Raw genomic sequence first — 15,559 nt, 5'->3', positions numbered from 1 at the left:
TTACTCTACTAATACTAATTTACTCATTATTACTCTACTAATACTCATTCACTCATTATTACTCTAATAATACTCACTCATACTCATTATTACTCTACTAATACTCACTCACTCATTATTACTCTAATAATACTCACTCATACTCATTATTACTCTACTAATACTCACTCACTCATTATTACTCTACTAATACTCACTCATACTCATTATTACTCAACTAATACTCACTCACTCATTATAACTCAACTAATACTCACTCACTCATTATTACTCTACTAATACTCATTCACTCATTATTACTCTACTTATACTCATTCACTAATTATTACTCCACTAATACTCACTCATACTCATTATTACTCTACTAATACTCACTCATACTCACTATTACTCTACTAATACTCACTCACTCATTATTACTCTACTAATACTCACTCACTCATTATTACTCTACTAATACTCACTCATACTCATTATTACTCTATTAATACTCACTTATACTCATTATTACTCTACTAATACTCATTCATACTCATTATTTCCCCACTAATACTCACTCACTCATTATTACTCTACTAATACTCACTCATATTTATTATTACTCAACTAATACTCACTCACTCATTATTACTCCACTAATACTCACTCATACTCATTATTACTCTACTAATACTCACTCATACTCATTATTACTCTACTAATACTCACTCATATTCATTATTACTCTACTAATACTCACTCATACTCATTATTACTCTACTAATACTCACACACTCATTATTACTCTACTAATACTCACTTATACTCATTATTACTCTACTAATACTCACTCATTATTACTCTACTAATACTCACTCATACTCATTATTACTCTACTAATACTCACTCACTCATTATTACTCCACTAATGCTCACTCATACTCATTATTACTCCACTAATACTCACTCATACTCATTATTTCCCACTAATACTCACTCACTCATTATTACTCTACTAATACTCACTCATATTCTTTATTACTCAACTAATACTCACTCACTCATTATTACTCTACTAATACTCACTCACTCATTATTACTCCACTAATACTCACTCACTCATTATTACTCAACTAATACTCACTCATACTCATTATTTCCCCACTAATACTCACTCACTCATTATTACTCTACTAATACTCACTCATACTCATTATTACTCAACTAATACTCACTCACTCATTATTACTCTACTAATACTCATTCACTCATTATTACTCTACTAATACTCATTCACTCATTATTACTCCACTAATACTCACTCATACTCATTATTACTCTACTAATACTCACTCACTCATTATTACTCTACTAATACTCACTCATACTCATTATTACTCTATTAATACTCACTCATACTCATTATTACTCTACTAATACTCATTCATACTCATTATTTCCCCACTAATACTCACTCACTCATTATTACTCTACTAATACTCACTCATATTCATTATTACTCAACTAATACTCACTCACTCATTATTACTCCACTAATACTCACTCATTATTACTCTACTAATACTCACTCATACTCATTATTACTCTACTAATACTCACTCACTCATTATTACTCTACTAATACTCACTCATATTCATTATTACTCTACTAATACTCACTCATACTCATTATTACTCTACTAATACTCACACACTCATTATTACTCTACTAATACTCACTTATACTCATTATTACTCTACTAATACTCACTCATTATTACTCTACTAATACTCACTCATACTCAATATTACTCTACTAATACTCACTCATACTCACTATTACTCTACTAATACTCACTCACTCAATATTACTCTACTAATACTCCCTCATACTCATTATTACTCTATTAATACTCACTCATACTCATTATTACTCTACTAATACTCATTCATACTCATTATTTCCCCACTAATACTCACTCACTCATTATTACTCTACTAATACTCACTCATATTCATTATTACTCAACTAATACTCACTCACTCATTATTACTCCACTAATACTCACTCACTCATTATTACTCTACTAATACTCACTCATACTCATTATTACTCTACTAATACTCACTCACTCATTATTACTTTACTAATACTCACTCATATTCATTATTACTCTACTAATACTCACTCATACTCATTATTACTCTACTAATACTCACACACTCATTATTACTCTACTAATACTCACTTATACTCATTATTACTCTACTAATACTCACTCAATATTACTCTACTAATACTCACTCACTCATTATTACTCTACTAATACTCACTCACTCATTTTTACTCCACTAATACTCACTCATACTCATTATTTCCCACTAATACTCACTCACTCATTATTACTCTACCAATACTCACTCATGCTTATTATTACTCTACTATACTCATTAATACTCCAGTAATACTCACTCATACTCATTATTACTCTACCAATACTCACCCATACAGTTATAATGATAGGCATTGGACCCAAAGATGCAGAGATAAAAAATAATTTTATTTAATCCCTTAATGCCTGAATTTATTTATAATTACATAAAAAAATTAATTATTTGTGTTTTTGCTTTAAAGCCGATGCTACATTAAGTGGATATTGTAAATTTGTCCATAGCACATAAAATAGATATAAATTTAGGTATGTTGCAAATTAGCTACAACAGGCATAAATAGTAAATATAGGTAAACAGGCATAAATGGTAAAAAAAAATGAAACGTCTTCCGTCTCAGATATGTAGACTTTACATTCAGGTATGTAGACTAACATACATACATATACATTCACATATATATGTCATAATAATATAATAATACACTATACATATAATAATATAGTTTGTTAATTAGGATTTTAACGTCATGTTTTACACTTTGGTTACATTCATGACAGGAACGGTATACACAAGATTCATCAGTTCACAAGTTTATATCAAACACAGTCATGGACAATTTAGTATCTCCAATTCACCTCACTTGCACGTCATTGGACTGTGGGAGTAAACCGGCGCTCCCGGAGGAAACCCACATGGACACAGGGAGAACATGCAAACTCCACATAGTAATAATAATAATAATAATAATAATAATAATATATATATATATATATATATATATATATATATATATATATATATATATATATATATATATATATATATATATATATATATACAGAGGTTGGACAAAATAACTGAAACACCTGGTTTTAGACCACAATAATTTATTAGTATGGTGTAGGGCCTCCTTTTGCGGCCAATACAGCGTCAATTGGTCTTGGAAATGACATATACAAGTCCTGCACAGTGGTCAGAGGGATTTTAAGCCATTCTTCTTGCAGGATAGTGGCCAGGTCACTACGTGATGCTGGTGGAGGAAAACGTTTCCTGACTCGCTTCTCCAAAACACCCCAAAGTGGCTCAATAATATTTAGATCTGGTGACTGTGCAGGCCATGGGAGATGTTCAACTTCACTTTCATGTTCATCAAACCAATCTTTCACCAGTCTTGCTGTGTGTATTGGTGCATTGTCATCCTGATACACAGCACCGCCATTGGATGCACATGGTCCTCCAGAATGGTTCGGTAGTCCTTGGCAGTGACGCGCCCATCTAGCACAAGTATTGGGCCAAGGGAATGCCATGATATGGCAGCCCAAACCATCACTGATCCACCTTCATGCTTCACTCTGGGCATGCAACAGTCTGGGTGGTACGCTTCTTTGGGGCTTCTCCACACCGTAACTCTCCCGGATGTGGGGAAAACAGTAAAGGTGGACTCATCAGAGAACAATACATGTTTCACATTGTCCACAGCCCAAGATTTGCGCTCCTTGCACCATTGAAACCGACGTTTGGCATTGGCACGAGTGACCAAAGGTTTGGCTATAGCAGCCCGGCCGTGTATATTGACCCTGTGGAGCTCCCGACGGACAGTTCTGGTGGAAACAGGAGAGTTGAGGTGCACATTTAATTCTGCCGTGATTTGGGCAGCCGTGGTTTTATGTTTTTTGGATACAATCCGGGTTAGCACCAGAACATCCCTTTCAGACAGCTTCCTCTTGCGTCCACAGTTAATCCTGTTGGATGTGTTTTGTCCTTCTTGGTGGTATGCTGACATTACCCTGGATACAGTGGCTCTTGATACATCACAAAGACTTGCTGTCTTGGTCACAGATGCGCCAGCAAGACGTGCACCAACAATTTGTCCTCTTTTGAACTCTGGTATGTCACCCATAATGTTGTGTGCATTGCAATATTTTGAGCAAAACTGTGCTCTTACCCTGCTAATTGAACCTTCACACTCTGCTCTTACTGGTGCAATGTGCAATTAATGAAGATTGGCCACCAGACTGGTCCAATTTAGCCATGGAACCTCCCACACTAAAATGACAGGTGTTTCAGTTATTTTGTCCAACCCCTGTATATACACACACACACATATATATATATATATATATATATATGTATACTGTACATGCTATTTTATAATGATTATACAAATTAACTAGAATGGCATTTATTAAAGAAAGTGCATGTGAGTGCTGAAATCAATCTAAATACAGCATTATTTATAGGCAGACATTATGGCCGATTGTAGCCGTTATGGTCGGATGTAGCGAATTCGCGACAAACAGAAAACTTCAAATAACAGAAAAAATATTCGTCACATGAAATCTATTCCAATATGTCAGCTGTAGAAGCAATCAATATTGTGCTACGTATTTTTATCTTAGCACAACCTGCATTAAATTGAACAATATCTCCAAATTTGCAGCCGCAAAATGCACAAGTCACTATCCGACAGGTTAGCTTCCATGAATCGAATGTAGTTCCCACTCCGACCGGTCCTACGAGAAACTAGTGCTTGCAAAAGGTTCCTAGGAGCGTATTCAATAAGCACAAACGGGCATAGGAGGAATGCATACGCTTTCTCGGCTGCAATCTGAATTAAATCGCTGTGTTGCGAATTCGCGACAAGCGGCGTTAAGGGGTTAACAATTATAAATAATAAACAACATAAAGGTAAAAAAGGAAAACAAAAAACAATCCAGGGTAATCCCGAACTATTACTGGAGTAATAATGAGTATGAGTGAGTATTACTGTAGTATTAATAAGTATGAGTGAGTATTAATGGAGTAAAAATTAGTATGGGTGGGTATTTGCAGAGTAATAATGAGTTTGGGTGGGTATTACTGCAGTAATAATGAGTATGGGTTAGTATTAGTGGAGTAATAATGAGTATGAGTGAGTATTACTGGAGTAACAATGAGTTTAAGTGAGTATTACTAGAGTAAAAATGAGTATGGGTGAGTATTAGAAGAGTAATATTGAGTATGGGTGAATATTACTGCAGTAATAATGAGTATGTGTGAGTATTAGTAGAGTAATAATGAGTATAAGTGAGTATTACTGGAGTAATAATAAATATGAGTGAGTATTATTGGAGTAAGAATGAGGATAGGTGAGTATTACTACAGTAATAATGAGTATGAGTGAGTATTAGTGAAGTAATAATGAGTATGAGTGAGTATTAGTGGAGTAATAATGAGTGAGTATTAGTGGAGTAATAATGAATATGATGGAGTATTAGTAGAGTAATAATGAGTGAGTGAGTATTACTGGAGTAATAATAAGAGTATTAGTAGAGTAATAATGTGTGAGTGAGTATTAGTAGAGTAATAATGAGTGAGTGAGTATTAGTGGAGTAATAATGAGTGAGTGAGTATTAGTAGAGTAATAATGAGTGAGTAAGTATTAGTAGAGTAATAATGAGTGAGTGAGTATTAGTGGAGTAATAATGAGTGAGTATTAGTAGAGTAATAATGTATGAGTGAGTATTAGTAGAGTAATAATGAGTGAGTTAGTATCAGTAGAGTAATAATGAGTGAGTTAGTATTTTTAGAGTAATAATGAGTATGATGGAGTATTAGTAGAGTAATAATGAGTGAGTGAGTATTAGTAGTCATAATGAGTGAGTATTAGTAGAGTAATAATGAGTGAGTTAGTATTATTAGAGTAATAATGAGTATGATGGAGTATTAGTAGAGTAATAATGAGTGAGTGAGTATTAGTAGAGCAATAATGAGTGAGTATTAGTAGAGTAATAATGAGTATGAGTGAGTATTAGTAGAGTAATATTGAGTGAGTGAGTATTAGTAGAGTAATAATGAGTGAGTGAGTATTAGTAGAGTAATATTGAGTGAGTGAGTATTAGTAGAGTAATATTGAGTGAGTGAGTATTAGTAGAGTAATAATGAGTATGAGTGAGTATTAGTAGATAAGCATAAAAGAGCTACTATAATTGGACAGAAAGCATGTGAGAGACTTCACTGATCACTGGTAGATGTGAAATAGTAACAGAGGAGGAGGATCCTCCAGCATCACACAGCTCGTATCCAGAATTAGCTGCAATCTACCCGGGTAATAAAACTACTCTGATTGGTCAGAATCTGACGGTTTGTAACTGGTAGTGGTGAAGCACCTTTTCTGGGAGGGATTCAGATGAAACCAGTAACAATCTTATTGTTTAAGGTACAGAAAAGAGGAGGTGAATTTAAGGAAACTAGAACAGATATCATTCATATAAGAATTTAAACAAACAAACAAAAAAAAGATACACACACACACACACACACACACACATATATATATATATACAGTATATATATATATATATATATATATATATATATATATATATATATATATTGCATAAACTGATATCTCAGTAAACACGGGACAAACTACAATCAAATTTGTTTAAAAAAGTTTTTCTGTTAATTTTTTATTTTATGTTTTTTTGTAAATGTTAGATGCATCTGCATACTATCTAATACTAATGTATTACATCCTGCAGTATAGTTACAGTAAGTATAAAAAATTTTTGAAACATTAACAATTTATTGTTAATTTTTATTTATTTATTTTTAATTAATTACTGTCCCTATACTGTGGAACTTTTAATTTGTATTGTAGTTGTAGTAACTAGTGCAGATGCTTAGTTAAATACTAAATTCCTCATCATAAGAAAATTTTCGTATTTGTAAATTTTTTCTGATAATTTGATTACTTACTGTACCCAAACTGTAGGACTTTTAATTTGTACTGTGATTGTAGTAACTAGTACAGGGTACTATTTTCACAATTTTTGTAATTTTTTTTTAAATATTTGATTCGTTAATGCACCTATACTATGGAACTTTAAATTTGTATTGTGGATGTAGTAACTAGTACAGGTGACTTTTTAGCTATTACAACCCTTGTCATATCAAAATTAGCCTTTTTTTTTTTTTTGTTAATATTTCACATTATTTGATTACCATTTGTATTTATATTTGTAAAAAACATTTGTATTTATATTATATGCTGTACATGACTGCTATTGTTTTGGAAACCCGGCCATCAGTATGATTTCAATTTATTGCTCTTTATTCAAACACATTTTTCTGAAATATAAAAAATAAAATGTAAAAGATAAAAAAATAATAATTGTGGTTGTAGTAACTAGTACAGGTTACTAATTAACTACTACAACTCTCATCATATAAACATTTGCATTTTTTATTTTTGTTATTATTTTACATTATTTAATTAACTTTTGTACCTATACTATGGGACTTTTAATGTGTATTGTAGTTGTAGTAACTAGTGCAGATGCTTAGTTCACTACTACAACCCTCATCATATCAAACATTGTGTTTCTCGATGTTTACTGTAACCATACTCTAGGACTTCATACAGGTGTATTAGATGGTACATGCCGCTGGGTAATTACTACACCTCAGCTTCATGCACTTTATAAATGCTCTCTCAGCACTTGCTTAGCGTTTCAACGCAGATGCACCTAACATTTACAAAATAACATTAAATAAAAAATGAACAGAAAAACTTTTTAAACAAATTTGATTGTAGTTTGTTCAGTGTATCAGTTCATGCAGTGTCATTAAATTTTGGATGTTTATTAGCCGAGAATGAGCCGAAAGAAAGTTGAATGTCCAGTATAAAACAAACTTTACCACTGTCCTAACACCTACTTATTTTACGAATTCTTACACAGATGAAAGTACGCTACATACTACAAAAAATATTTTATAAGAATTTTAAGGTTAAATGTATTTATTTAAAAAAAGATTAAAATGAAACCGCTGATCAAGCGCCAACTTCAGCTAACGCGTTATCAAACTAACAGAAAAACGTAGGAAACATTTCATCAGCACTTATTACAGAGAAATAAATCCAAGTCTTTTAATATATTGAGGAATCATGTCAAACTATTTTTTATAAACACATATTAATGTTCCTTACAACCTACAAACCTTGTTTTATAATTACTGCTTTTATTTTTGTATTATTTTTATTTAAAGTTAAGATCAATTAATTGTAATTTAAATGTAATTTAATATAATAAAGTCAAACTATTTTTAATATAGGGGTCGGGCCTGGTTAGGACTTGGATGGGAGGCCGAATGCAGGTGAAAAAGTGTTGTTTGGCAACCCAGAACTGTATTAATATTGGACAGAACACATGATGGGTTATTTTACCTTGTTGGGTTGTGCAGTTTAACCATTGTGCTGAGTTCTTTTTTTTTTTTTTTACCATGGATCAACTATGCATCTTTACTAAAGCTTGTATTTAAATGAAAGGTTTACATTGCTGTCTTCAGGATTTCCTCTTTAGTGATATTTAATGTTAATAGATGTTCTGATCTAAAAGATGCTGCTGCCTTTGACCTTTAAAACTGAGAAATTTGTGAGATCATTAAAATAAGTGAAATGTTTATTTTGTACTTTGTTTTTTATTATTTGTACAAACATTTGTTTTATGCAACTTTACACCTGTAATAATAGATGAAAAATTTAAATGTGTCTTTATTTGCTTTAACTGAGCTAAAGTTTTTCACAGGGACAAAAATGACAGTTTGTGTAGCAGGGCTGGACACGTAAGTAAAATGTTATACTGTTTATTAGCATGAAGTAAACATTAGCAAAAAATGTGAAAGAGCTGTGTGTGTCTCTGTGGCGCAATCGGTTAGCGCGTTCGGCTGTTAACCGAAAGGTTGGTGGTTCGAGCCCACCCAGGGACGAGAGTCTTTTATTGCACAACCTGCCTGTTGATCAAACGAATATGAGACACAACAACAACGTGTAGTCCCACAGAATAGTGGAAATAAGTAACTGAAAACATCCAGTAAACAACAGTCCAACAAGCACAAATATCCACCTGATAAGTCACTGGAGACCGGCTGTTCTGGTTTCTGTAGATGTTAAATGAAGATACTCGCCCAACGTGGGGCTCGAACCCACGACCCTGAGATTAAGAGTCTCATGCTCTACCGACTGAGCTAGCCAGGCTTAAGCAGCAGGATAGAACAGACAGCTCATCGGTCAGACCATCAGCGAGATGTAGATTTAATTCACCAACATCACGACCAGATTAAGAACTAATTCACAGTTTACAAACAAACACAATTCAGAATAAGTAACAGAAACAGACACAGACTTACTTTTAAACTACTTCAAAATTACTGAACCCGCTCACCTCAGTGTATATTATCTGGAAACAGATGCTCTTCATATAGAAATATACTTTACATTTGCTTGTAAATTAAAATATCAATTCAGGTTGTATTTAGTTCAACTGAAAAAAATATTAACAGTAGCTCAACTTCCTAAAACCCAGAATCTACATGTATAAATCCTATATTCATTCCACAAACTACATGATTTAATGAGTGAAAACTTGATGTTTGGAGCCCCTCTGGTGTGCAGGCTGGTACTGTGTATCAGCACTACTTACTGTGTGCAGGACCTGAGTCGTATCTGCTCCAGTCACTGGTTGGTGACATTAAGCTCAGTCAAGAACTTTAAGAAATATATAGTTTAGATAGTTCACACATATAAGAACCCACAAAACCTCTTAGATGTGTATTAAGAAAGTCTGTTTCAGCTGTTGAATTGGGTCAGTGTAGAATTATGTACAAAGATCTAAAGAGAGAATAGATGTACTGGCCGGTTAGCTCAGTTGGTTAGAGCGTGGTGCTAATAACGCCAAGGTCGCGGGTTCGATCCCCGTACGGGCCACACCCACTTTTGGACTTAAACTAACAAACAAGTGATCCTTCTCTAACTAGCAGGTCCTATTAACCTGGACTTCAAATATTGTCTCTGACAGTGTGAGATTTGTTTTACTTTACTGCCCCTCTCATTCAGGTCAGAAACATGCCATTATCTCAATTTACTAAACTTAATGATCCTTCTGTAAATGGTTTAATGTGCACACTGCTGCTACTGGCTCGTTTTTCTTTTCTACAATGTAAGTTCAGACCTTCAGGTTCATGTTATTTGAGATCTCTACATAGATTTCTTCCTCATGTACAGAAAGACGCAGTTCAGTTTGAGAAGCGCACAGCGTGAGAGCGAGTGAGTCTGCGCGTTCAAATGAGTCGATTCCTTAATCCGGTTCTTTAAGTCAAACGACAGGAATAGACTCGAAAGAGTCGATTCACTAATTTGATTGTACTCAGCAATGAACAGTTGGAAGCTAAGGGAGTCGATTCTTTTTGATGAAGTCAACATTTTATATGTTATACACAATACTTAAAAGAGTCGGATCACTATCGTTAGCTGTCATTTAAAATACAAAGACAAACCATCTCATCTAACAAAATAGAATAAAATAATGTATAACAGTTTAATGATGCACCATACATACAGTGAAGCAAAAATAACATTCAAAGCTCAACAACATAAAAAATACATCAAATCACCTAAATATTATCTACATAACACATACAGCAAAAACATGTGAACATGGAAGCATGTGTGTGTGTTGTGTATGTGTGTGTGTGTGTGTGTGTGCATGCTTATGAATATTAATAGAATAGATACGTATAGAGATACATGAAGTGATATAAACACACATTAACTCCTCGGCAATAGAGAGATACAGATGTGGGGTTTATTATTGCTGAGCTGCTGTTTAACTCCAGTCCAGTTGGTGGCGCTGCTGCGTCTTAAGTTGTTCTGCCATCCGCCATTAATCATCATAAGAAGAACAAGAAGCTGCTGTGTTTGTACTGTAGAGCCTCATCTGTAAGTAAAATATGTATTTAATTATAACCCTTATATTTCATTATAACTACATTCTAATCAATAATAAAACTAGAGTTCATAATAAAACATCATTGTGAGGATTTGAGGAGCTTTAACTCTCATTTAACTTTCATTCAAACACACAAACTATTATGTGCTCCGCTAACTGTTAGCGTCACACATGATTCAGTACTGATGAACCGATTCATTTGAATCGATCCATCTAAATGAATGAATTGAGCGGAACTGATTGAGTTTCTTCATGATTAAATCTCACATTTTTATATAAACACGTGATATTTTTAAACTTTGCAAACCGAAGCTTTCTGAAGCACTGAAGCTTTCCTCTTAACTAAATCAAAAAAGGGTTCATTACTCGAAGCTTCATAACATGGTGAACATTAGCGACATCTGGTGGCCAAAAGCTCAAAGTGCTTTGTGTATCTAGTGGACAAGGGATTCCTTTTTACAGCTTTAAAAACTGTTCCAGTGCATTAAAACAGTCATGACATTTGATCTTTAAATAAAAACGGATAAAACTAAATGTCTTCATAATATATTTGCTGAGGTGTACATACATTCGTGGTTTGGCAGGATACTGTAATGTAATAGTTGAATTAAGTAATGTAATGTATTACAACACATTAAACAATAATATACTCTAAATACATATAGAATACACTCAGGACACATCTTGATAAGGCACACTTAAAAACTATACTGTTGTTATTCTTATTACATTCCCACTGTTGCTGCTTTCACTTTGTCATGTTATTATTCTGTTAATTTATACAAAAACGACCCTGGAAGCGCAAACCAGGATTCGCTGCTTTTGAATCTTTCCCTGAAGCAGTCACGTGGTCGTGTGCCGAAATGAAGCTTCGGATGTGATTGGTCACGTGATCATTGTAAAACGAATCAATCACCGACACAGTGATTCAAAGCAACGCGTGTCGTTTTTTTAATGCACGCATCGAAGCTTCAGGTTCAAGGGTAACATCACTATTTACAGGTGGTTTGTAGAGCTTTATAGTCACAGTCAGGTGAAAAGTGTAAGCTAGCGTCTTTAATTGTGTACTAGCTCGATAAAGTAAACTGTTTGCTGCGCGTCTAAACCATGTATTACGGTACCCGAGGGTAAAACTTCTGTTTACAGTTTAATAAACATTATTTACCGTGTTCTGATTTACCGTGTTGTGTTAATACCACTTTTTGAAAATCAAAAATTTGAAATCAAATTGTTGTCAGGTGTCACCCCCTATGATCATAAAGACCATTTATTCTAGTACTAATCTTGTGATTTTTAGATAATTTTACTGTAGGAATTTAAAATAATGGGATGAAAAACCTTTCATTATGAGTACAGCACATCTGACTGTCTGTCTGTCTTTTAGAGCTTTAATAATGCAGTCAGCAGAAGAGGGACACGACACCCCTGTGGATCTACAACATGAAGTATTCCAGAAGAAAATAATACAAAAGGAGGAGGATGAAGATGATGATGATTTCTCCTGTAAGTAAATGTGGAGCATGATGCCAGTACAGTGAGGTACAGTACAGTGTGGTACAATACAGTGTGGTACGGTACAGCATGGTACAGTACAGTATGGTACAGTAAAGTGTGGTATGGTACAGTATGGTATAGTACAGTATGGTACAGTACAGTATGGTACAGTACAGTGTGGTACAGTATAGTATGGTACAGTACAGTATGGTACAGTACAGTTAGTATTGGAGTCACTAATCAGTAGAAATAATAAGAGAAAGTGGATAGTGGGATTAGAACCTGTACTGTACCGTACTGTCCTGTGCTGCTACACTCCAGTCTGGATTTCAGTTTTAATCTAACTAGGATTTATTTGTGATTGAAAATCAAACCCACAACCTTCAGTTTCCTCCAGTTGTTGAGTTTCTTCTTCTCATATTGATGAATTTCAGGTGAAGTCACTTTAATCCCTCCGGAACTTGTTGCTTCTGTGGAACTGCTCTTCTCAGAGGACCAACAGTGTGGAGGTTTCCAGATGAAGCCTGTGAAGAAGGAAGAACCTGAAGATACAGATGAACTCAGTAAGATATTTTTATAACGTTTTTATTAAATTATTTCTCATCATTTGTAATATTTGTGTATTTTGGTGCATAAGTGAGCAGGTGAGTGAAATGAGGAGACAGAAGTAAATAATATTAAACAGATCATGCTGATTGTACAGTGTGTAGACTAGACTGGTTATAAAGGATTTACACATTATAAGCAGGTTTTCCAGGTCAGCAGGAGTGATTCAAGTGATAACACAGTAAATTGGCAATAACCACTAGATCGCTAAGCCTGATGAGACGCTCGGGTGCTTGTGCCGCCATCTTGCACAAAGGTGGAAACATGTATTGTGGTCAGATAAATCAGCATTTCAGGTCTTTTTATGGAAAAATGGACAGCATGTGATCCGGACCAAAGACGAAAAGGATCCAGACTGTTATCAGCAACATGTTCTGCCTTCAAGACGTCGTCTTTTCCAGGGATGTCCAGCATTTTTTAACAAGATGATGCAAATCCACCTGCTGCACTCATTACGAAGGTGTGGCTGTGGAAGAAGAGGGTACAGGTACTGGACTGGCCTGCCTACAGTCCTGACCTGTCCCCAATAAAGAACGGTCCCAACTTTTTTGGAATGTGTTGCAGACCTGAAATGCAGGAATATCTCAGCTTCATCCTGTCTGACATCAAATAAAAGTCAAAGTCAATATAAGAAACTCTGTGTTTTATTATTTTCCATTTTCCATATTGTCCCAAGTATTTTTTTGGGGGGTTGTATGGGTCGTCTTTTTTGACAGGTAGTATAGAAGTACGTGTCTGTTAGTTCTTACTTAAGTGCTTAATAAAGAAGTTGGTCGTTACTACCAACAATAACAAACGTATTATTTTTTTCTTCACAAAACAAACAAACAAAGTTTCAGGTGAAGGAACCTCGATCCCTGAGGACCAACAGTGTGGAGGTTTCCAGATGAAGCCTGTGAAGAAGGAAGAACCTGAAGATAAAGATGAACTCAGTAAGATATTTTTTATCTTGAGTAAAATAAGATTTGGATTGAATAGAATCAGAGGCAGCTGGGATGAAGCATCATACAGTGAAAGCTTGTATTGTGCTCATGCAGATCAGTGTGAGCAGGAAATGATGAATGCAGGATGAATCACGTTACAGGACTTTAGCATCAGATCTCAGTTTAACATTTACTAACAATCTTTATTATTTATAATGTTATAAATGTATTTGATTATTTATAATGTTATAAATGTATTTATTATTTATAATGTTATAAATGTATTTATTATTTATAATGTTATAAATGTATTTATTATTTATAATGTTCTAAATGTATTTATTATTTATAATGTTATAAATGTATTTGATGATTTATAATGTTCTAAATGTATTTATTATTTATAATGTTATAAATGATTTATTATTTATAATGTTATAAATGTATTTGATTATTTATAATGTTATAAATGTATTTGATTATTTATAATGTTATAAATGTATTTATTATTTATAAAGTTATAAATGTATTTATTATTTATAATGTTCTAAATGTATTTATTATTTATAATGTTATAAATGTATTTATTATTTATAATGTTATAAATGTATTTGATGATTTATAATGTTCTAAATGTATTTATTATTTATAATGTTATAAATGTATTTATTATTTATAATGTTATAAATGTATTTGATGATTTATAATGTTATAAATGTATTTGATGATTTATAATGTTATAAATGTATTTGATGATTTATAATGTTATAAATGTATTTGATTATTTATAATGTTATAAATGTATTTGATGATTTATAATGTTATAAATGTATTTGATGATTTATAATGTTATAAATGTATTTGATGATTTATAATGTTATAAATGTATTTATTATTTATAATGTTATAAATGTATTTGATGATTTATAATGTTATAAATGTATTTGATGATTTATAATGTTATAAATGTATTTGATGATTTATAATGTTATAAATGTATTTGATTATTTATAATGTTATAAATGTATTTGATTATTTATAATGTTATAAATGTATTTGATGATTTATAATGTTATAAATGTATTTATTATTTATAATGTTATAAATGTATTTGATGATTTATAATGTTATAAATGTATTTATTATTTATAATGTTATAAATGTATTTGATGATTTATAATGTTATAAATGTATTTGATGATTTATAATGTTATAAATGTATTTATTATTTATAATCTTATAAATGTATTTGATTATTTATAATGTTATAAATGTATTTATTATTTATAATGTTATAAATGTATTTATTATTTATAATGTTATAAATGTATTTGATTATTTATAATGTTATAAATGTATTTGATTATTTATAATGTTATAAATGTATTTATTATT

The 15,559-nt window shown here is 32.5% G+C and overlaps 3 non-coding genes across 3 annotated transcripts; 2 read left to right on the top strand and 1 right to left on the bottom strand.

Moving 5' to 3' along the window:
- The first annotated feature begins 9,049 nt into the window (after positions 1-9,049).
- On the top strand, positions 9,050-9,123 carry trnan-guu (transfer RNA asparagine (anticodon GUU)). Its single transcript has one exon. It is a non-coding gene; the product is annotated as a tRNA-Asn (tRNA).
- A 195-nt stretch (positions 9,124-9,318) lies between these two features.
- On the bottom strand, positions 9,319-9,391 carry trnak-cuu (transfer RNA lysine (anticodon CUU)). Its single transcript has one exon. It is a non-coding gene; the product is annotated as a tRNA-Lys (tRNA).
- A 655-nt stretch (positions 9,392-10,046) lies between these two features.
- On the top strand, positions 10,047-10,120 carry trnai-aau (transfer RNA isoleucine (anticodon AAU)). The gene has a single exon. It is a non-coding gene; the product is annotated as a tRNA-Ile (tRNA).
- The last annotated feature ends 5,439 nt before the right edge of the window (positions 10,121-15,559 follow it).

This window comes from Trichomycterus rosablanca, chromosome 15, assembly GCF_030014385.1.
Source record: "Trichomycterus rosablanca isolate fTriRos1 chromosome 15, fTriRos1.hap1, whole genome shotgun sequence".
Taxonomy (NCBI): Eukaryota; Metazoa; Chordata; class Actinopteri; order Siluriformes; family Trichomycteridae; genus Trichomycterus; species Trichomycterus rosablanca.
This window is presented reverse-complemented; position numbering and strand designations above follow the sequence as displayed.